Below are 23,868 nucleotides of genomic sequence, written 5' to 3'. Positions count from 1 at the left end.
CAGTCCCACTGCATGGCACCTTGAGCAAGTGTTTTCTGCTAGAGCTCTTGACTTACCAAAGCCTTTTGACTGGATTTCATAGACCCTGAAAAAAGCCTGTCATATATATATATATATATATATATATATATATATATATTATATATATATATATATATATATAATAATAATAATAAGAAGAAGAAGATTAGGGAGTATAACTCCAAACTTACAGGGAAAAATTCAATTTAGTATTAAATCAAATTTCACAGTATAAATATATAAAATATATATTAGAGATAAAACCACTACTATGCAACTCAAACAGTGATCGACATAAACCAATACATAAATGTTGCATAATAGTGGTTTTATCTCTAATTTATATATATATATATATATATATATATATATGTGGTATGTATGTGTGTATATATGTGTGAGGGTGTGTTTCCTTATTCCATTTTTGTTAGAAAGGAAAGAGGTGAGTGTGGGCAACAGGGAAGACATCCAACCATTGAAAATTTGCCACAATAATCTCTGAATGACCCATGCAAGCATAGAAAAATTGACATTAAAAATGATGTTAAATGATAATGGAATGTTGTGAGTATTTATAACAACTGTCTCTCAATCACATACTACCTGTCTCCCTTAGTCTTTCTTTTTCTGTCAGAAAACAGACGTTAAACGATGATGATGATGTCATTCTGTCTCTTGTCCTCTCTGCTATAAGTTGACAGATACATCTTCAATAACTGTTCTACAAAAGTTTATGGTATCAGTAGAACCGAAAGTCAAAGACAAAATGAAGATAATATTTCTCACATTAAACAATGAAAGCTAAACTGATCCGAGCCATCGACAAAAGCTTTAAATCTTCTGCTTTGTGGAATAACTTTAAATATTGATCAAATATTGATTAAATGTTGATTAATCCTACTTAAACAAGCGAACAAGAACATAAAAAGACAATATAATATTGGAGTTTTGATACATTCAGCTGAGAACTTCTGCTAAATTTATCTGACACTGAATTTGAATGAGTGATTGACATTAAACTCTGAAGGTGAAATATGAAATATACATTATCATCGTCGTCATCATCTAATATCCATTTTTCTAAGACTGTAGCTGTGGCCAATTCTTATGTTGCATAACTGGCCCACTTGAAAGCAGCCTTCAGTTGTTGGGCAGTATGCTGTGCTTCTGAAGACCTTTTGAACAAAGTGAAATCAATAGTCATGACTGATGCCAGTGCCACCTGACTGGCACCCATGCCAGTGGTATGTAAAATGCCACCTGACTGGCTCTCACTATACTCTCGGAGTAGTTGGTAATAGGAAGGGCATCCAGCTGTAGATCCCTTGCCAGATTTGATTGGAGCCTGGTGCAGCCTCCTGGTTTGCCAGTTCTGTCAAACCATCAAATCCATGCCAGCATGGAAAGCAGACATTAAATGATGATGATGCTGGCATGGGTTGAACACTGACAAGAGCTGGCTAAAGCTAAGGAGCTGCACCTGGCTCCTATTGTTTGTCTTGGCATGGTTTCTATGACTTGATGCCATTCCTAATGCCAACCATTTTATAGAGTGCACTGGGTGCGTTTTTATTGTAGTACCAGTGCGTTATACATGTACTTTTTACATGGCACCAGCTTGGGTGCTTTTCACTATAGATAACTTGAGTATATGTGTATATCTATAAATATACATCTTTTATCTTTTCTTGTTTCAGTCATTGGAGTGCGACCATGCTGGGGCACTGCCTTGAGGGGTGTGGTTGAATGAATCCAGCCCAGTATTTATCTTTGAAATTTGGTATATATTCTATCGTCTCTTTAGCTGTAATGCTATGTCATAGGGATGTAAACAAGCCAACAGCAATTGTCATGTGGTGGTGGGGGACAAACAATGACACATACATCATCACCATCATCATCGGTTACCTTCTGTTTTCCATGCTGGCATGGGTTGGACAGTTTGACTGAGGTCTGGATGCCCTTCCTAATAACAACCACTCTGAGAGTGTAATGGGTGCTTTTTACATGCCACCGGCACAGGATCCAGTCAAGCAGGCCTGGCATTGATCATGTTCTGATGGTGCTTTTTACATGCTACTCGCACGGAAACCAATCATGTAGACCTGGCATCGATCATATTCAGATACATAAATATATATTTTTCTTTAATTTATATATATATTACATATTTATATTGCAAAATTTGATTTAATACTAAATTGAATTTTTCCCTGTAAGTTTGGTGTTATACTCCCTAATATTATTATTATTATTATATTATTATTATTATTATTATTATTTTCATTATAGAGGGACCAGCTATCAGGGTTGATAGTTCCTTGGTAGCTAAGGCAATCAGAAGCATGAAGACAGGGAAAGCCCCAGGCCCATCAGGTATCACTGCAGAGATGCTCAAAATATCTGGTAGTGTCGGCTATAGCCTAGTCACCTGTATAGTTAATCAGGTGATACATGAAGGAGTCATACCCAATGACTGGTGTAGCAGCATAATAGTCAACTGCTACAAAGGTAAAGGTGATGCCCTAGATACAAATAATTACAGAGGTATCAAGCTGTTGGATCAGGTGATGAAGGTTACAGAGAGGGTCATAAGCCAACTAATTAGAGAGAGAGTTAGTTTAGATGAGATGCAGTTTGGTTTCGTGCCAGGGAAAAGTACCACTGATGCTATATTCCTGGTAAGGCAGCTGCAGGAGAAATACCTAGCCAAAGATAAGCCCCTGTACCTGGCTTTTGTTGACATGGAGAAAGCCTTCAACAGGGTCCCCCGATCCCTCATATGGTGGTCAATGAGGAAACTAGGAATAGATGAATGGTTAGTGAGAGCTGTGCAAGCCATGTACAGGGACGCTGCTAGTAAGGTGAGGGTTGGCAATGAGTACAGTGAAGAATTCCGGGTAGAGGTAGGGGTCCACCAAGGCTCAGTCCTCAGCCCCCTCCTATTTATCATAGTCCTCCTGGCAATAACGGAGGAATTCAAGACAGGATGCCCCTGGGAGCTCCTCTATGCTGATGACCTTGCTCTAATTGCTGAGTCATTATCAGAACTGGAGAAGAAGTTTCAGGTGTGGAAGCATGGTTTAGAATCGAAGGGCCTTAGAGTCAACCTAGCTAAAACCAAAGTTGTAATAAGTAGGAAGGTAGACAAATCACAAACGCCTTCAGGTAGATGGCCCTGCTCGATCTGTAGAAAAGGTGTAGGTAGAAACTCTATAAGATGCACCAAGTGTAAGCTATGGACACAAAGAGGTGCAGCAATGTCATAGGAAGGCTAACTAGGAAGATGGTTTTTGTATGTGGCAGATGCTCGGGAGCATTAACCTCTGAAAATCTGCAGAAAACAACTTCCGTCACTTTCCAGGGGGAAAAACTAGAAGTAGTTGATAGCTTCCGTTATCTTGGTGACCAAGTCAGTAGTGGGGGTGGGTGTGCTGAAAGTGTAACAGCTAGAGTAAGAATAGCCTGGGCAAAGTTTAGGGAGCTCTTACCTCTGTTGGTGACTAAAGGCCTCTCGCTCAGAGTAAAAGCAGACTGTATGATGCATGTGTACGAACAGCCATGCTACATGGCAGTGAAACATGGGCCGTGACTGCTGAGGACATGCGTAAGCTCGCGAGAAATGAAGCTAGTATGCTCCGTTGGATGTGTAATGTCAGTGTTCATAGTCGACAGAGTGTAAGTACCTTGAGAGAAAAGTTGGACCTAAGAGGCATCAGATGTTGTGTGCAAGAGAGACGATTGCGCTGGTATGGTCATGTGGTGAGAATGGATGAAGATAGGTGTGTGAAAAAGTGCCACACCCTGACAGTTGAGGGGACCTGTGGAAGAGGTAGACCCAGGAAAACCTGGGTCGAGGTGGTGAAGCATGACCTTCGAACTCTAGGTCTCACCAAGGAAATGACCAGAGACCGAGACCTATGGAAGTATGCTGTGCGTGAGAAGACCGGCAAGACCAGTGAGAACAATCAAAATCAAATCATATATCAGAAAGCAGGGGTTAAGTGACCCATCCGTTCGTGTCCGCTGTCAGCCTCGTCTGGCACCCGTGCCAGTGATACGTAAGAGCACCATTCGCTCGTGGCCGTTTGCCAGCTCTGCCTGGCCCCGTGTCGGTGACACGTAAAAGCACCATCCGTTCGTGTCCGTTGCCAGCATCGCCTGGCCCCGTGCCGGTGACATGTAAAAGCACCATCCGTTCGTGGCCGTTCGCCAGCTCTGTCTGGCACCTGTGCAGGTGGCACGTAAAAAACACCCACTACACTCGCGGAGTGGTTGGCGTTAGGAAGGGCATCCAGCCGTAGAAACACTGCCAGATCTGACTGGGCCTGACGAAGCCTTCCAGCTTCACAGACCCCAGTTGACCCGTCCAACCCATGCTAGCATGGAAAGCGGACGCTAAATGATGATGATGATGATATATATATATATGCACACACACAATGGGCTTTTTTCAATTTCTGTCTACCAAATACACTCACAAGTCTTTGGTTGGCCTGGGGCTATTGTAGACAACACTTGACCAGTGTCACTTTGTGGAACTGAACCCAGAACCATGTGGCTGAGAAGCAAACTTCTCACCACACAGCCACACCTGTTCCTATGTATACAGTAATCCCTTGCCATATCACGGTTCACTTATCACAGTTTATTATTATTTAAGCTTACATCAGTTTCTCCGTTGTGGTGTTTTGCATTTATAATAAAATATATACAAATTATAAAAATAATAAAGAAAAGAATGCAGTACAGTAGTGTTTCTTCTTGGTGGATTTTCACCTATTACGGGAGGTTTTGGATGTTGTGGAGGGGATTACTGTATCTATCTATCTGTCTGTCTGTCTGTCTATATTAGTGGGTCTCGTACCATCAAAAACGATGGCTAATTGTAATATTTTATAAATAAATATGGTTGGTAGATCAAATTAATACACTTGTCAATGTTCACATACTTCTCTTGTACATGCACACATATATACTCACACAGCGTTGAATGTTCACCATCCGACCAGTTTGCCATAACCCCTTCATTTCTCATTCATATGTTATGATGGTGAAAAACAAGAGTACTATTATAGTACATATATATATATAGGAAGAATTCACAAAAAGACAAAGACAGGTGGTGTAGACAACAAACAGATGTATTAGTATAACATTCAGGAAGTGAAAAAGTCTTTAACATTTCGAGCCTATGCTCTTCCACAGAAAGAAGCAAGGAGAGAAAATAATGTGTAGTGGCTAGCGATCTATTATGGCGAATGCTGGACAGAAGGGTCACAGAGGAGAGCTAGGGAGAAGGGGAGATAATAAAGTAGTAGTGATCCCAAAACGAAGGTGCGCGCGTGTGTGTATAAGAGAGTTTGTATGTGTAATTATTTCAAAGAATGCAAAAAGAGGAAAAACTAAAAATTTGATGCTCAGTGAAAAAAAGAGAGTTGTTGGGTTGTTGTTAATATTTTGAGCTTAACTCTTCATTTGAAACAGGAAAGTCCAAAAAGAAAAAAGGAAAAATAAAGAAACATCAACAACAGTACACGTGCAGTTATATAAACTATCATTATCATTTAATGTCCACTTCTCCATGCTTGCATGGATCAGATGGAATCTCTTGTGGCAGATTTTCTACAGGTGGATGCCTTTCACTTTCATGCCCTCCCTTATTTCCAAACAAAATTATATAGTCCTGTAGCTAGACATGTTTTCATGGATGACTGGAGAAAAAACTACCTGCTTGTATGATGATGCACTTTTATAACACTCTCACTCATGATGTATAAATTAGAGTATGCACAAACATAAGCACATATACACACACACAAGCATCTGTGTATGATGGACTTCTTTCTGTTTGCTGTCTCCACTCACAAGGATTTGGTCAGCTCAAGACTATAGAAGACGATCTTGTAGCCAGACAATGGGACTGAAGCTAGGATCAAGTGTTTGGGGAGCAAACCTCTGAACCATGTGGCCATGTCTGCACCTATCCATTCACACACTGGTACTTCATTAGTTTGGATGGCAAGGGTCTCAGCTGATCCAGTCTACGGAACAGCTTGCTTTTGAAGTTAACTTGCAAGTGGCTGAGCATTTTACTGACATGCGTAACCCTAATGTTCTTCTTTGGATGATCAGCATCATCATCATTTAATGTCTGTTGTCCATGCTGGCATGGGTTGGACAGTTTGACTGGGCTGGTAAGCTAGAAGGCTGCACCAAACATCATTCTGATTTGGCATGGTTTTCTATGGCTGGATGCCCTCCGAGAATGTAATGGGTGCTTTTACATGCCACTGGCACAGGTGCCATTTGTGTGACAACAGTATCTGCCAAAACTGCAATTTTGCTTGGCTTGATGTGTCTTCTCAAGCATGACATAATGTCTAAGGTCTCAGTCATTGCCTCTGAGGCCAAACACTCGAAAGAAATTTGGTCACTTTCCCTCTGTGAGGCCCAATACTTTAAAGGAACTTAACCACTTTGCTTCCATGAACCCCAATGCTCGAAAGGAACTCAGCCACTTTGCCTCTATGAGGCCCAATGCTTGAAAGGAACTTGGCTACTTTTGCCTCCATGAGGCCCAGTGCTTGAAAGGAACTTGGCTACTTGGCCTCCACGAAGCCCAGTGCTTGAAAGGAACTTGGCCACTTTGCCTCCATGAGTGCAACACAAAATGTGACAAAGTTGGTCCTTTGAATTACTGGTACTACTCATTTTTGTCAGCTGAGTCGTGGTCTTGCAGTTGTGAGCCGAATACCCTGACCACTTATCTGCAAAGCATTTGACCTGACATTCTAATGGTTCTTCCAATACCCTGTATTGGTATTTTATTTTATCAACCCCACAAATGAATGAATGAATGGTAAAGTTGATATTGATGGAATTTGAACCCAGAATACAGCAAATCAGAATTAATGACACAGGACACTTGATTAAATACTCTAACGACTCTGTTGCCAATTCGCCTATAGTTGTTGTTTTTTTTCTTTTCTTTTTTTTTTGTTATTCAACACTTTTTTCCCCCCCAGTCTCCTCTTACTTCATTGATCTCCTGAAGTCATTGTAAATTAATATGAAATCAAGATGATGGGTGAAATATGGCGGCTGTGGGGGGTGGGGTGGGTGAATGTAAAAGATATTAACAAAAAAAGAAAATGAAGTTTAGTTTTTTTTTTTGTTTGTTTTGTATTGTTTAAATGAGTTATATTGTTATAATGACTTCATCATCTTGTTATGACTTTGTGTCCATAATTATGTTGCTTGATTGATTAATATGTTTGGACTGGTGACCTGCCTAGCAACTATTGCTTTCAACATTAACTGCTGTTGAGAGTAGAAGGCATCGCTGCTGTCTTATATCATATGACTGGCGGCAGATCTGATTATCCTTGATTCTTTGAAAATTCCATAATACTGAACACATTGGTGATTATCTCTAATAATAATAATAAATCTTTGTCATTTTGGCTCAAGGCCAGCAATTTTAAGAGGAGGGGGCAAATTGCAATGACTCAGTACTTGATGGTACTTTTATCAACCCTGAAAAGATAAAAAGGGAGATGTGGGATTTGAGCTAAGAGCGTAAAATGGTAGTAGAGAGATAAATGTGGCTTGGCTGTGTGGTAAGAAGTTTGCTTCAGAACCTTATGGTTCCAGGTTCAGTCTCACTGTATTGCACTTTTGGCAAGTGTCTTCTACTATAGCCTCGGGTCGCCCAAAGCCTTGTGAGTGGATTTTGTAAACAGAAACTGGAAGAAGCTTATCATGTATGTATATTCGTGTGTGTGTGATTGTGTCTGGGTCTATGTCCCTCCTAATGTAGTGATTTGGCAAAAGAGACTGATAGAATAAGTACCAGGCTTTAGAAAAATTATTGGTGTTGATTCATCATCATCATCATCATTTAACATCCACTTTCCATGCTGGCATGGGTTGGATAGTTTGACTGAGGACTAGCAAGCCAGAAAGCTGTACCAGGCTCCAATCTTTTCTGACAAGGTTTCTACAGCTGGATGCCCTTCCTAACACCAACCACTCCGAAAGTGTAGTGGGTGCTTTTTACGTGTCACCGGCACAGGATCCAGTCAGGCAGGACTGGTATCAACCTGGCACTGGCATCAATTTGACTAAAATCCTTCACAGCATTGCCCCATGGTAGCTACAGTCAAATGACTGAAATGAGTAAAAAGATATGATGTTTGACACAAATTAACATCAAATTTTTGATGAAAGGCTTTCAGATCACTTTAACCCTTTTGTTACCATATTTCTTTTGAAATGCTCTGTGTTTCTTTCAATTAATTTTAGATATAACAAAGAATTTAGTAAAATAACTTAGTTATCATTAAACTAGTGTTAGGAACAAAAATTGGGACTAAGGTTTGTTGGAAGATTTTCATTCAGAACTTTTGAAAACAAGACATTTGTACTGCAAAGCCAGAGGCGGTTTCAGCCGGGTTGGTATCAAAAGGGTTAACAGAAAAAAACTGAAATCATAGAACCAGTGGGTGGGTAGTTACAGGCAGGTTGGTATCAAGAGGGTTAACAAAACAGCTGTTAAAGCTAAGTACAAACTAAACAAAAAGAAAAAAAAAACGGTGAATGTATTAGGAGCACCAAAAAGCTATGTCACATCTTGTGTTATGAGTTCAGACCAACATGAAACATCGTAAATATATTTACTCAAAATATAATCACCATTATTAGGGATAACATTATCAGGGATAACGTTTCCCCACTTCAATACCAGTTTTCTGATTTCAGGCTAAAAAAAAACAACAAAAAATAATGCGGGGGGAAAAAGTCAAGTTTTCTAGAAGAGAAAAATGTTTGGAGTGCCATTTCAACATTGTTCGTGCTTTGGAATGTTGTTTTCAGTGGTGCTGGTACTACATAAAAAGCACCCTGTACAGTCCATAAAGTGGTCGGCATTAGGAAGGGCATCCAACTGTATCATTTGAGAACAGAAAATTGGAGTTTGGTGTGGTTCCCAGCATTGCTAGCTCCTGTCAAACTATGCAGCCCATGCCATCATGGAAGACAGGACAACAATGATGAAGACAAGTTATATATATATATATCTGTGTTTGCCTCTGCCCCCCATACTCACACATCTCCACACACTACTTTTATTTTTTGTTTCTCACCCCTTAGCCCTACAATTGGCTATATCTGGGCCTATGTATTATACCCGTTCTATGTTCAAATCAGCTAGATCCTACCTCTCGCATCTAACTTTGATAGGTTTCGGCCAGTATAGGCCCAGGTCATGTCTAACTTAATAGCACTACCTGGTGAAATCTTTTAGTCATATATGGGGCACCATTGCCTACTCTAGCAAAGAGTTATTATTGTTGGAGACATATCCGGGTGTAGGAGGTTGGTCTGGGATTTTGTCCATTGAAATTTGTCCATTGGACATCTGAATTTTATAGGATCCATTTCCATTTTGACGTATTTTGGTATATTATTAAAGAGAGCGTTGGGCCTCACTGAGGCAATGGCGAAGGACCGAGATCTCTGGAGATATGCTGTGACTGCAAAGACCCGGGCTGCTTCCTGCACCAGTTCCGCATAGCCCCTGCCCATTCAAAGTATCTTGGATTCCGGAACATCCCGCTGTGCTTGAGGAGACCTATTGAGTCAAGTACATGAACTTCGAAATAAATATCAATGGAAATAGTAGTTGTGATACCTGTGCTGGTGGAACATAAAAAGCACCATCCGAATGTGGCCGTTGCCAGCGCCGCCTCGACTGGCTTCTGTGCCGGTGGCACATAAAAGCACCATCCGAACGTGGCCGATGCCAGCGCCGCCTCGACTGGCTTCTGTGCTGGTGGCACATAAAAAGCACCATCCGAACATGGCCGATGCCAGCGCCGCCTTGGTTGGCTTCCGTGCCAGTGGCACGTTAAAAGCACCAACCGATCGTGGCCGATGCCAGACTCCCCTGGCACCTGTGCAGGTGGCACGTAAAAAGCCCTCACTATACTCGCGGTGTTGTTGGTATTAGGAAGGGCATCCAGCTGTAGAAACACTGCCAGATCAGACTGGAGCTTGGTGCAGTCCCTGGCTTCCCAGACCCCGGTCGAACCGTCCAACCCGTGCTAGCGCGGAAAACGGACGTTAAACGATGATGATGATGATGAGTGCTGGACCAGTTGAGGTAAAGTAATTTTGAAATTTGACGTAATGTTGCTATGTGTACCGAGTTCAATTTTTTGTAGTGGACAGATAGCAAAGGGGGCGGGGCCAAGTCTTGGGTGGATTTTAAAATTGATGCCAGCACCATTTGTGCAATATTGATAGAATATTTTCCACATCATACAGTGTTGGAGTGAGTAGAGTCTGAGTTTTTTTAGTTGACCCCACAATAATCAATGCCTGTCATGCCAGCTGTCTTTCTTACCCTACAATGGCATTCTAAATATAAACAATCACATCATCAGAATCTCAAAGTTACAAAATAATGTATGATTTATTCAAAACAATGCGAATAAATAAGCATTACAATTGACAAAATAATCTGAATGTTAAACAGTTAAATAGAAAAGCAGTATCCTGCTGTGAAGTTTCAATGATCCAATGCAGATATTTCAGTATTTTTAGCTGCCTTCCTAACTCCTGAGTGGTTAGATTATTTATTTTCAGTTTGTTGTTTTACTGCTTCTAATTTGAAAGGGTGATATTAAATTCATTGGATTCTAAATTTGAATGGCAATAGTGTGTGTGTCTTGCAGGGTAATTGGTCACACTGTCATGATAGTGACACAGCAGTTGTGATGGTGACACCGTCATAATAGTGACACTTCTGTCGTGATAGTGACACAGCGGTCATGATGGTAACACCGTCATAATAGTGGCACTTCTGTTGTGATAGTGGCACTTCTGTCGTGATAGTGATACAGCGATCATGATGGTGACACCGTCATAATAGTGGCACTTCTGTCGTGATAGTGACACAGCGGTCATGATGGTGACACTGTCATAATAGTGGCACTTCTGTTGTGATAGTGGCACTTCTGTCGTGATAGTGACACAGCGATCATGATGGTGACACCGTCATAATAGTGGCACTTCTGACGTGATAGTGACACAGCGGTCATGATGGTGACACCATCATAATAGTGGCACTTCTGTCGTGATGGTGATGTCATCATGATGGTGACACCAATGTCATGATGGTGACACATAAAATGCTTTGATGCTGGTGTCATGTCAAAAGCATCAAGATCATTCTCTAAAGTGGTTGGTGATAGGAAGGATATCTAGCTGTAAAAACCAAGTCAAGACAATGGAATCCGGTATGGGGCTCCTGGCCTTACCAACTCCTGTCAAACCTTCCAACCCATGACAGCACAGAAAATGGATGTTTCATGATGATAATGATGATGGTGATGATTCTAAACCAGAATATCAATAGAATCAGTGAACAAGTAATTGTTTCTGCCATAGATCTGAACCATTGGAATCAATTGAGCTTTTAATTTTCTTATCAAGATATACCTAAAAGAGATTGGTGGTAATTGCTTCTCGTTTGTTTAATTTTACTTCAACCAATTATTTCTCTTTAATCAGTTACTGCAATACTGCTTGCCAGGCACTTAGTCAATGTAGACTATTGGAGCAGTAAGTGCCCTCTTTGACACGAAATTACTTTGAAACTTGATTACTCTGAGAGTTATCTATTGTCTCCAACCTGTTGTCTTTCTGTCTGTCTCAACACTTTGGTTGATGACAGAATTGTCAGGACTGATAGAATCACTAAGTGTAGATTTCCATAGAAATATTTTTGCTGTTGTCTTAACCCTTTTGCTACTGTATTTATTTTGAGATGCTCTGTGTTTCTTTCAATTATTTAAAATATAACAAAGAATTCAGTAAAATAACTTGGTTATCGTTAAGCTAGTGTTAGGAACATAAATTGTGATTAAGGTTTGGTGGAAGATTTTAATTCAAAACTCATGAAAACAAGACATTTGTAGTACAGAGCCAGAGCCGGTTTTGGCCGGGTTGGTAACGAAAGGGTTAAAAGCTAGCAGTCACCATTTACAGCAAGCTGACAAACATTCTTTTAATTAACCTATAACACGGTCTTTTAATTAACCTCTAACATGGTCTTTTAATTACTGCAGTAAATTCTTGCTCATAACGATAGGTTTTTCTGTATCATCATCAACACCACCACCTCCATCATCATCATTTCACATCTGGTTTCCACGCTGACATGGATTGTGTAACTTGACAGGTTCTGACTAAGATTGTCATGGACTAATGTCTGCTCTGATATGGTTTCTACAGCTGGATGCCCTTTCTAATGCCAACCATTTCACTGAGTATACTGGGAGGGGGGGGGGTTGCTAGCACTAGTAAAATTCAGGGTCTAAAGCAGCTCCTAACGGTCATCTAAGGGTCTAAAGCACCTCCTATAAATGGGGGATAAAAGGAGAGTAGGTGATGATTCTAGGCAAGGAGTGGGGTGATAAGAAGAAGTAGGGGATGAGGTAAGGGAGCAGTCACTGTTTGGTGTGGAGTGTATGGTAAGGAAGAAGAGAAGGAGGCAATAGGGTGACTTGACTTTTCACAAATAGTAGGGGTCAGGTGTTCTTTAACCCCAGATCAGCCCTGATCAAATAACAAGATTGAATTTCTCGAGGGGAAAAAGATTTTTTTCCTGGAGGCAGTGGAATTTGATTGCATTAATCATCAATTGCTCATTATCATTAATCTTTGATTAAGGCAGCGTGCCAGCAGAATTGTTAGCATACTGAGCAAGATACTTAGCAGCTCTTCTAGCTTCACATTCTGAATTCAAATTCCGCCGAGGTCAGCTTTGCCTGTCATCGTTTGGATTGAGAAAGCAAATACCAGTTGTACACCAGGGTGGGTGTATTTGACTTACCACCACCCTTAAAATTACTGACCTTGCACCAAAATTTGAAACCAATTGTTAACTTTTGATTCAAGGCAGCAAACTGGCAGAATCTTATTTCTTTATTGCCCACAAGGGGCTAAACATAGAGGGGACAAACAAGGACAGACAAAGGGATTAAGTTGATTAGTTCGACCCCAGTGTGTAACTGGTATTTAATTTATCGACCCCGAAAGGATGAAAGGCAAAGTTTACCTCGGCGGAATTTGAACTCAGAACGTAGCGGCAAACGAAATACCATTAAGCATTTCGCCCAGCGTGCTACATTTCTGCCAGCTCCTTGCCTTTAGAGGCAGAATCTTTAGTGTCAGACAACATGCCTAATAGCATTTCTTCCAACTCATTCCATTCTGAGTTCAAATTCCATCAGGATCACCTTTGTCTTTCTTCCCTCCAGGATCGATGTGATCAACTTATTCTCCTCTAATTCTTCACTTGGTATCAGAATTTGAAACCATTGTTAATCTTTCATTCTATTTCACTATAAATAATCCAGAATATTCTTAATCTCTAAACATCAAGTTTTTGTCTGCGGATTATGTCTAAATATGCAGTCGTTTCTCTAGTCAAAGAATCTTTTGAATCTTTTAAGTGCTTTAATATTTCAAGAGTGAGAAGAGGAAAGAAAACCTGTTGCATTTCTTACGAATTCACCTGAGACATATTCTTCAGATTCAAATAATTATATAATTATTCTCTTTATCTCTGCTATGATATACACATACTTTCCTTTGCTTTCTTCTCTTAAAGAAGTCAGCCGATTCTTAGAATTCACTCTATTGACGTCACTGCAGTGTTTTTAATATTGCACAAATTGAATTAAACTTTCTTTTGCTGTTGTATGAAATATTTCTTTCAGATTCTTTAACTAAATGTGGTTTATAATACTACTGTGGTTCTTACTAAGCTATTGGTTTTAATCTTTTACTTGTTTCTTTCATTGGACTGTGGCCATTCTGGGACACCACTTCAGTGTTTCTCGACCATTTCCTACATATGGGCCCTTTTAACTTTTATTTTACTTGGAGCTACCCCAACAGCCATTTGAAGTTTTAATAGAAACTCCTATCTCATTCTGTTAATTTATATATATGTGCATGCATGCATACATACATACATGTGTATGTATCTCTCTCTATATATATATATATACACACACACGCACACATATATGCATATATACATGTGTATGTATATATATACATACATGTGTATATATGTATACATACATACATATATATATATATATATCATTGTTTAACATCTGTTTTCCATACTGGCATGGGTTGGACGGTTTGACTGATCTGGCCATGTTTCTACAGCTGGTTGCCCTTCCTAATGCCAACCACTCCAAGAGTGTAGTGGGTGCTATTTTACCTGCAACCGGCACGGAAGCCAATGAAAGTAGTGCTTGCATCAGATCAGCTGTCTGTTTGGTGAAGGCACGCGTGAGCACACACACACATTTATGTGGGTTGTCTATTCTTTATGCAGAGTTTGACCACCTCCTCCTGTACCTACACCTTAGAACCATCATGGCATCTGATGTGACTTTTTAAACCAGACAATGTTTTGAAAAGACACTCACATAGATTGCATATATATATATATATATAATATATATATATATATATATATATATACACACACACACACACACACACACACATACATACACAACATGCTTCTGCACATTTTTGTCTACTAAATTCACTTGCAAGGCATTGCCGCTTTGGGTCTACAGTAGTCTTTGTTGTTAAGCTGGTATTTGAAACAAATTAGCATGAAATTTTGTTACAATACTTTAATATAGATCTCTTTAATCCTTTTGTTACCTCATATCTGATTAACTTTTTTTGATTTTATTTGGAAAATAATGAAGTATTTGGCAAAATAACTTGACCATCGTTAAGCTAATGTTTGGAACACATTAACATGAAAACATAATCTAAGATTTTAACTTAGATTGATCACTTTGATCTTTTTCTTACATATCATCATCATCATCATCATCAAACGTCCATTTTCCATGCTAGCATGGGTTGGATGGTTCGACTGGGGTCTGGGAAGCCAAGAGGCTGCACCAGGCACCAGTCTGATCTGGCAGAGTTTCTACAGCTGGATGCCCTTCCTAATGCCAACCACTCCGTGAGTATAGTGGGTACTTTTTACATGCCACCAGCCCAGGGTCCAGAGGAGGCTGGCAAACAGCCACGATCGGTTGGTGCTTTTACGTGTCACCAACACGTACGCCAGTCAGGCAGCACTGGCATCTGCCACGTTCAGAAGGGTGGTTTTAACGTGTCATTGGCACGGGTATCTTAACTATATTTCTGTCAAAATATTTTGTATTTATTTCAATTAATTTTGAAAATTACAAAGAATTTAGTCAAATTCTTTGTAATTTGGTCATTATTAATGTTGTATTTATTGAACAAATTAACACAATTTTCACAGAACTTTTTTTTACTTGGCTTACATTAATGTTTTAGCATTTAAACCATTCATATCAGGCCCAATTGATTTACCCGTCTTGTGTTTAAACTGACTACATCCAACCTTTCACATTCACCCTACAATGTCATTACTTCATCAAAATCTCAAAACTACAAGATAACAAATGATTAATTGAAAACAATGTGAATGAATAAGCATTACATTTGACAAGATAATCTGAATGGTAAAGGGTGAAACATTTGTCAGCTTCTATTCTGGACCCACTACTTGTCTCAGACAATTTGGTATCATAAGACTTAATGACTAAGAAACTTGCTGCTTACCTTTTCTCATGTTTTCTTGAATTTTGGAAAAAAAAAAATTCTTCCTCTTTTTGTTGTTAATAATTTTCTATATGTTGTAATGTTTTTTTGTTTTTTTCTGTTTCTAGGTAAGTTTTGGTTCCTTGATGGCTTTCTACAGTTTGTAAGTTATTTTTGTCCTAGCCAATTGTAGCGTATATCAGCATATCCAATTATTTTTACGTAGTTGTCCACATTCATCAAGGCTGAAATCAAAAATATAAAATTTACCATTTGATATAGAAGTCCAAGAAAAAAAAAAAAAACGAAGATAAGAAATAAAACACTTAAGAGAGAAAAGACTGGTTAGTGTTTCAATGTAGGAATGGCCTGACTGAATAATTACATCTTATTAAAACAAGATTTCTAGTTACACTTTGATATAGTACACAACATAATCTCATAAACTATTGAATAACAATTAACTTTGGAATTATATATATATATATATATATGTGTGTGTGCTTGTATGTTTGTATATATGTGTGTGTGTGTGTGTGTGCTTGTATGTTTGTATATATGTGTGTGTGTGTGTGTGCTTGTATGTTTGTATATATGTGCCTGTATGTATTTGTTTCTATATTAATATGTATGTGTATGTATATATATCTATATATATATATATATGTTTATATATGTATATATATATATGTTTATATATGTATTTATATATATGTTTGTATATGTATTTATATGTATATATATGTTTGTATATGTATGTATATATATCTATATATATATATATGTACTTATATATATGTATGTATATGTATATATACTTATATATGTATGTATATATACTTATATATATGTATGTATATGTATATATACTTATATATGTATGTATATATACTTATATATATGTATGTATATGTATATATACTTATATATATGTATGTATATGTATATATACTTATATATATGTATGTATATGTATATATACTTATATATGTGTATGTATGTGTATATATACATACATACATATATATATATATATATATATATGATTCTGAATATTTGTGAAGTAGCCACTATTTGCCATAGAGCTTAATTCACAAAGGTGTCTTGTTTCTCCGTCTAATCCATACGTATTCTCATTCTCATCTTGCAACATTATCTTCTAAGAATGCAATCTCTATTTTTATTGACAAACATAATTCTGTTTCTGTGAGCCCCTCACACACACACGCACACACCAATGTCTTCTAACAAACAGGCCGTTGTTTACCAAACATAAAGACCTGTTGTTTGCCTTTGATTCTGTCTTGTAATGCTTTGTTGGATCGCATTTATCCAATATTTTTCAACAAAAGATCACTTAGGAGCATCGGTTAGTCTCTTTTCTGTATCTTATAACAAGGTTGGGATTTAAAGAACTTGTAGATAAATATGTTTCTCGCCAAAGGCTGTTACTTGAATCGTGGTTTGTTTTTTAAATATATTTGTATATGATTTTACATACATTACGTAAATCCTGTACATAGGTACATACGCATCACATATATACGCATACACACATGCAGTCCTTCACCAAAAGCCAGTCACCAATCAATGGCTGTTGAAAAAGTGATAAAGCTGGTAGTGCCCCAACATGACCACAGCCTCTGGCTAAAACACATGAAAGAATAAAAGAATGCATATGTACATACAAGCATGCATACATACGTATGTATGGAGCCTAGTGCAACCTTCTGGCTTGCCAGTCGCCAGTCAAACCATCCAACCCATGCCAGCATGGAAAACAGACATTAAACGATGATGATACATACATACATACATACATACGATGGCTGTTGGCTCGTTAAATGAGTATGATCATGGCTGACTAAGTAAAATCATCCCAACATTACACATTGTGAGAAAGAACAACAACAACAGTTCTTGAGTCCTCCCAGTGACATACGGAACTTGTTGTCGATACGACAGTCATACAAATTTGTTTGACTTCTTGGTTGTTCCAGATCATTCTGATTGCTTTCTCTGTACACCCTCATGTGCCCAGATAAACCTGAGCAATTTATGCATGTTTTCTGGCTAACAGTGCATATGAGGTGTGTGTGTATAAATACACACACACATATTAGTTACCTTTCTATAGTATGGGGTAGCCATGCTATATCTGTAATGGGATACCTGTGCTTGCTCCTCTATCATATTTTATCCTCTTAGAATCTTGCATAATGCCACCTTCCCTCTCTGGTACAACTCCACCTTGTCAAGAGGTCTTTTCCTTTGAGTTGTAAGTTACTTGGCAATCTCACTAGTGCTGGTGCAACAGAATAAGTACAATATGTAAAGTGGTTGGCATTAGGAAGGGTGTCCAACCACAGAAACTGTCAAAGCAAACATTGGAGCTTGATGCAGTCCTTTACCTCCTTGGATTTTGTCAAACTGTCAAACCCATGACACCAGGGAAGATGGCTGTGAAATGATGATGATGATACTCCTACCCACCTTTATATAATGTGGGTTAACCCTGTGCCTGTCCCTCCATCATAGTTTAACTTCTCAACACCTTGCATAATGCCACCTCCCTCTCTACTTCGATTCCCCCCTTGTTGAAAGGTCTTTTTCTTTGTTTTGTGGGTTACTTAGTGACCTCACAAGTGTTGGTACCACGGCAAAAAAAAAATAAAAAATAAAAAATCACCCAGTACACACTCTAAAGTGGTTGGCATTCGGAAGGGCTTCTAACTGTAGAAGCAAGGCAGACATTGGAACTTGATGCAGTTCTCTGGTTTCTTGCATCCTGTTGAACTGTCTGACCCATGTCAGCATAGAAGCTGGGCATTAAATGATAAACTGGCACTCCGCTGATTACAACACAAAGAGTTCTAGTATATCCATTCAATGAAACAGCCTACTCATGAAATTAACTTGCAAGTGGCTGAGCACTCTACAGACACATGTACCGTTGACGTAGTTCTCAGGGAGATTCAGCTCAACACTGAGTGACAAGGCTGGCTCTTTAAAAAATAGGTACTACTCATTTTTGTCAGCCTAGTAGACTGAGGCAATGTGAAATAAAGTGACTTGCTCAAGGAAACAATGTGCTGCCAGGTATTGAAATCACAACCTTACTGTTGTAAGCTGAATACCTGAACCACTGAGCCATGTACCTTCACACATTAAATGATGATGATGATAGGTGTATATCAACACATTTCTCAATGTTGCTTAATTCTTTTTTTCTTTGTTTTGATGTTAGTAAGAGGTAGACTGGTTGTTGTCATCTTCGTTAATAAGACTGCAGTGCTGAAATCAAAGCAACTAATTAAGGAAAGCATCTTGTTTAGGATTGACATGACGGTGCAGTTATCTAACTAACGAGATCCAGAGTAAAAATAGCAGTAATTGGGGACTGAAAGAAGGAGAGGAGGGAGTGAGTTGCTAGACGGAGATGTGGTTATAGGGGTCTTTTATAGTCTTCATTGCAGCTACATGCGCCAAACAAACTAGATCTGAAAGAGAAAAAGACAAACAAAGCAGACAACAAATATGTACACGCACGTACACAAATATTTACCTAAATGTATTCAATATTTGGTTGTAAAAGGAAAGAGTGGGCGATGGTCTCATTATGGTGAACTTGGAATATTTTTGGTTTTAATGTTGGAACAAATGAAGGTGTATGGGTTAGGGAGATTCAGCTCATAATAGTAAGGTTTTGAGTTCGATTTCCCATGGCTTGTCAAAGTTGAATTGTACCTGTAATTCAATGAGCCAGCCTTGTTACATTCTGTGTCACGCTGAATCTCCCCGAGAACACACACAGCAATGTCTGTGATTATGCTTGTGTATAAGAAGGGCATCTAGCCACCCTATTAAAAATGGCATGCTTATGCAGGGTGTATTGTATTGACTTGTGCACCTGTAATTGTTAAATCTTGGTACTGAAAATTTTCCTTCATATTCAAACTTGGCATCAGCATTGTCCCCTGCATGTCATACCCCAGTTAAAAATCAAGTATAAAAGAAAGTGTGATTTACACACAAGTAAATGCAGTAGTTCTTGGTTCATTTACAAGGGCAAGGGCAGTAACCCCTGAATATAAAGTAACTCTGTGCACGATTACTCATCTAACCCATGCCAACATGGAAAGTAAATGTAAAATGATGATGATGATGATGATGGCATATATACACATACACCCACTCTTTCTCTCTCACACACTGGATTCTTCACTGACAGGCATAACCTGATTAGAAACAGATTGAAAACATGTGTGAAAGATTATTGGAAACAGCAAATGATATAAAATTTTTCTGAAGAAGCATCTGAATAAGAAACTGAAGACAGTAAAATAAATAAGTAAAATAAAAATATAGCTGTTAAAATAATAATAATAAAAAAAAAAGAAAACTCCTTATTTTTCTAGTTCTTCCTTTGGTGGCTTTGCTTGTGTTGCACTGTTGGTAATGAAGGCTTCATCTAAAGAAATCAATTGCTATATTTTCAATAAATTCTGCTATAGTGAATAGACATATTTAGTTTAAAATTATGTGCAGAAAGTCTTGTATATTTACTTTCTGTCCGTCTTTTATCTTTGGCTTGTTTTCTGTCATATTAGACTGGGGACATCCTGAGTCACTGCCTCAAAGAACTTTTTGTTGACTCCTTATGGCTTTGGAGTCACAGTCCCACTCTGTGACTTCTTGGCCAAGTGTCATCTGCTATAACCCCAGGCTTACCAAAACCTTATGAGTGGATTTGGTAGATGGTAACTGAAAGAAGCTTGTTGTTCGTGCATGTGTGTGTCTCCTTTGTGTCTTGATATCACATGATAGTTGTAAATGAGTGTCACTGTCAAACAAGCAGTGTCCTTCATTTTCAACCTTCTCTGAAGAAATGTCTGGCCATGAGGAAATATTACCTTACTTACTCTTTTGCTTGTTTCAGTTATTTGACTGTGGTCATGCTGGAGCACCGCCTTTAGTTGAGCAAATCGATCCCAGACTTATTCTTTGTAAGCCTAGTACTTATTCTATTGGTCCCTTTTGCCGAACCTCTAAATTACAGGGACGTAAACACACCAGCATCGGTTGTCAAGCGATGTTGGTGGGTGACAAACATATATATACATATATACGACGGGCTTCTTTCAGTTTCCATCTACCAAATCCACTCATAAGGCTTTGGTCGACCCAAGGCTATAGTAGAAGACACTTGCCCAAGGTGCCATGCAGTGGGACTGAACCCGGAACCATGTGGTTGGTAAGCAAGCTACTTACCGCACAACCACTCCTACGCCTACTTGCGAGGGTTGGTAACAGGAAATGCATCCAAACATACAAAATCTGTTTCAATAACTCTGTCTGACCTATGTTTATCATCATCATTATACATCTGTTATCCATGCTGGAATGGGTTGGACGGTTTGACTGGGCTGGCATGCTGAAAGGCTGCACCAAACCCCAGTCCAATTTGGCCTGGCTTTCTACAGCCAGATCAGACTGTTAGCAAGGAAAAGTAATGGCACATATTAATATAGTGCTCTCTGTTGCCAATCACAACTTTGGTCTTTTCTATCCAGTAATCAGTTAACATATTCTGCACAATCTGTAAAGTGGTTGACATTAGGAAAGGGTGTAGAAATCCTCTCAGAAGAGACAGTTGTAACCTGGGCAGTGCTCTGGCTTGCCAGCTCCTGTCGAACCATCCAATCCATACCAGCATGGAAGATGGATGTTAAATGATGAGGATGATGATGTGGATATACTGCACAGGCTATGACAATGTCTACACACCAGGATTGCATTTACATACCAAAGATAGGATCAGAGGAATAGAATTATCCAACAATTGTGCATTTTGAGATCCACTTGAACTCTGATTTAATTACAAATCTTTCAAAATACACACATACACACCTTTCTATCTCTCTTTTTTCTTTTTCTCCTCTTTTCTCTCCACTCTTTCTTTCTTCCCTCTCTTTCTCCCTTTTCTCTTATTTCTCTCTTTGTCCCTCTCTTTTTTACTCTCTCTTCTCTTTTTCTTTCTCTCTCCTTTTTCTTCTCTCTTCTTCATCTTACTCTTTTTTACTCCTACTCTTTTTCTCTCTCTTGCTCTCTTCATCTCTCTCAGTGCTTCTTCACTAATCACGCACAACAAAGCTATCAATGACGCTACTACCATTAATGAATCAAATATAATTAAATTATTCTCCATCATTTCATTAAATTTGGGCAACAATTAAACTTCTGCCATGAATTAGAACTGAACATCCATCCTTTCTGATCCCGCCCTCACCCCCACCCCACACACCTCACCACTATCATCACCCTACCTACCCACTCACAGACACCCACTATTCCATCACATAATCAATCTAACATCAGACTCCTTTACCCCCCCCCCCCCAAAGAACTTCGTTAAGTGAAAACCCTACCTAAATGTCGATCAGTCATTTCAATACATTTATTATTATTTTTTATATTGATTTCTTTTATTTCTTAAATTCCTTTTGTTAACAACTGTTGTTAACTTTGTTGTTCTAATTTGTTGCTTGTTATTTTTATTTATTAATAAATGCATTATGTATAATAATTTAAGAGGAGATTTAATTTGATCAATGTCTTGGTATTCCATTTCGAGAATGAGAAATCAAAACTAGTTTTACCTTCAGAATCAAATCCCTTGACGAGCATCATAATTGATTAATACCTTTATAGCTGTCATCACTAGATATTGAGCCAAGGTTAAGGCTGGAGTATATGTTGCTTTATGGGTGATAAGCTTGCTTCCAATAAAAGTAGTTTCCTGTCCAATAAAAGTAGTTACCTGCACGGCATCGTAGCTAGAAACCAACATCAGTTGTCGAGTGATGGTGGTGAGGTATAAACACACACACACACACACACAGACATAGACTCATATGTCAGAATAGACTCCATGTCAGAATGGAAGCTAATAAGAGGGGGGGGGGTATTTTTCAGAAAAAGTTTCAATGGATGTGGAAGCTGATTCTTAACTCTATCCAGAATCATTTTGGATAGAGTTGAGAACCTGAAACATTTTCTGAAAAATAAAACAGAAATTCATGCATGTTGAGTCTAGGGCTGAATAAATATATATATGAATTCAATTTACATAACTTTGATTCTTACTTCTACAATACACACACACACACAACACACACACACACACGCACATATATATATATATTATATATATATATATATATAATATATATATATATAGGACCTCGAACCCACACAAGGACCTCGAACCCACAAGAGTAAACAAGAGACAGAGACAGGCAGAAACAAGGAAAATGCCACTTGTATTTGAACACTATACAAATATTAAATTTAAAAAACTTTTCTTTTAATTTTTCTAAATTTAATTATTTAATTGTTACAGTTGAAAAAGTCTCATCAATGACTGAAACCGGTACTGAAATGTTTTTTATAAAATTATTTTAGCATTTTCTGTCTTGACTTTTTTTCCCCATATATATATGCCATAAGTGTATATATATATATATATATATATATATACACTTATGGCATGACCCAAATAAGGCTTGTGAAATCAAGGAAACAAGTCGAAGGAATAATTTCGTTCTTTATTGGATCCCTGAGGAAACAAATATCAAAATTGACCTCTTGACTGGCAAGACACCAACCATCAAACTTGCCTCCTTTTGTAATTGAAACACCATTTTCTCTACTTTTATGCATACAGAAACATACTCAAATAAAATTAATTCTTGAATCTCTTCGAATCTCATAAATGAATGCTAAAATCATCGAAGGAAAATGTTGTTCTGGTTTATGCTATTCTTCAAATTTAGAAACTAATGAATAAGATTATTTTTTTGTTCAAGAAGGAAGAATTCTGCCAATATTTATTGTCTTGCTGAGTTCATCATGAATATTTTACATTTGGCATTAAAATCATTGCTCTTGTTCTTGGCACTATTATTGTTATGGTAAGCTTGCAGAATTGTTGGCATGTTGGGGACAATGCTTAACAGCATTTCTCTGGCTTTATGGTTCTGAGTTCAAATTTGGCCAAGGTCAATGTTACTTTCCATACTTTCGTATGGAGAAAACACCTGCATCTGTGATGCACCATGACTGCACAGCATCTCATCCACAGGTCACTGATGCATG

The 23,868-nt window shown here is 38.4% G+C and overlaps 1 protein-coding gene and 1 long non-coding RNA gene across 12 annotated transcripts in view; one reads left to right on the top strand and one right to left on the bottom strand.

Annotated features, from left to right (window-relative positions):
• LOC115209078 (adenosylhomocysteinase-like 1) overlaps positions 1-23,868 on the top strand; it is a 469,217-nt gene that overhangs the window by 223,398 nt on the left and 221,951 nt on the right. The window lies entirely within an intron of this gene.
• Positions 1-23,868, bottom strand: part of LOC115209079 — a 308,087-nt gene that overhangs the window by 238,500 nt on the left and 45,719 nt on the right. For 3 of the 4 annotated variants that reach the window (XR_004998392.1, XR_004998393.1, XR_004998394.1), the window contains exon 2: positions 15,733-15,956. This is a non-coding gene — a long non-coding RNA (uncharacterized LOC115209079). Of the gene's footprint in view, positions 1-15,732; positions 15,957-16,946; positions 16,956-21,799; positions 21,812-23,868 lie in introns of those variants that run through there. The other variant, XR_004998395.1, reaches the window with a different exon arrangement.

The sequence above is a fragment of the Octopus sinensis genome, linkage group LG3 (genome assembly GCF_006345805.1).
Source record: "Octopus sinensis linkage group LG3, ASM634580v1, whole genome shotgun sequence".
Taxonomy (NCBI): Eukaryota; Metazoa; Mollusca; class Cephalopoda; order Octopoda; family Octopodidae; genus Octopus; species Octopus sinensis.
Note: the sequence above shows the minus strand (reverse complement) of the source record. Positions and strands in the feature narration are given on the sequence as shown.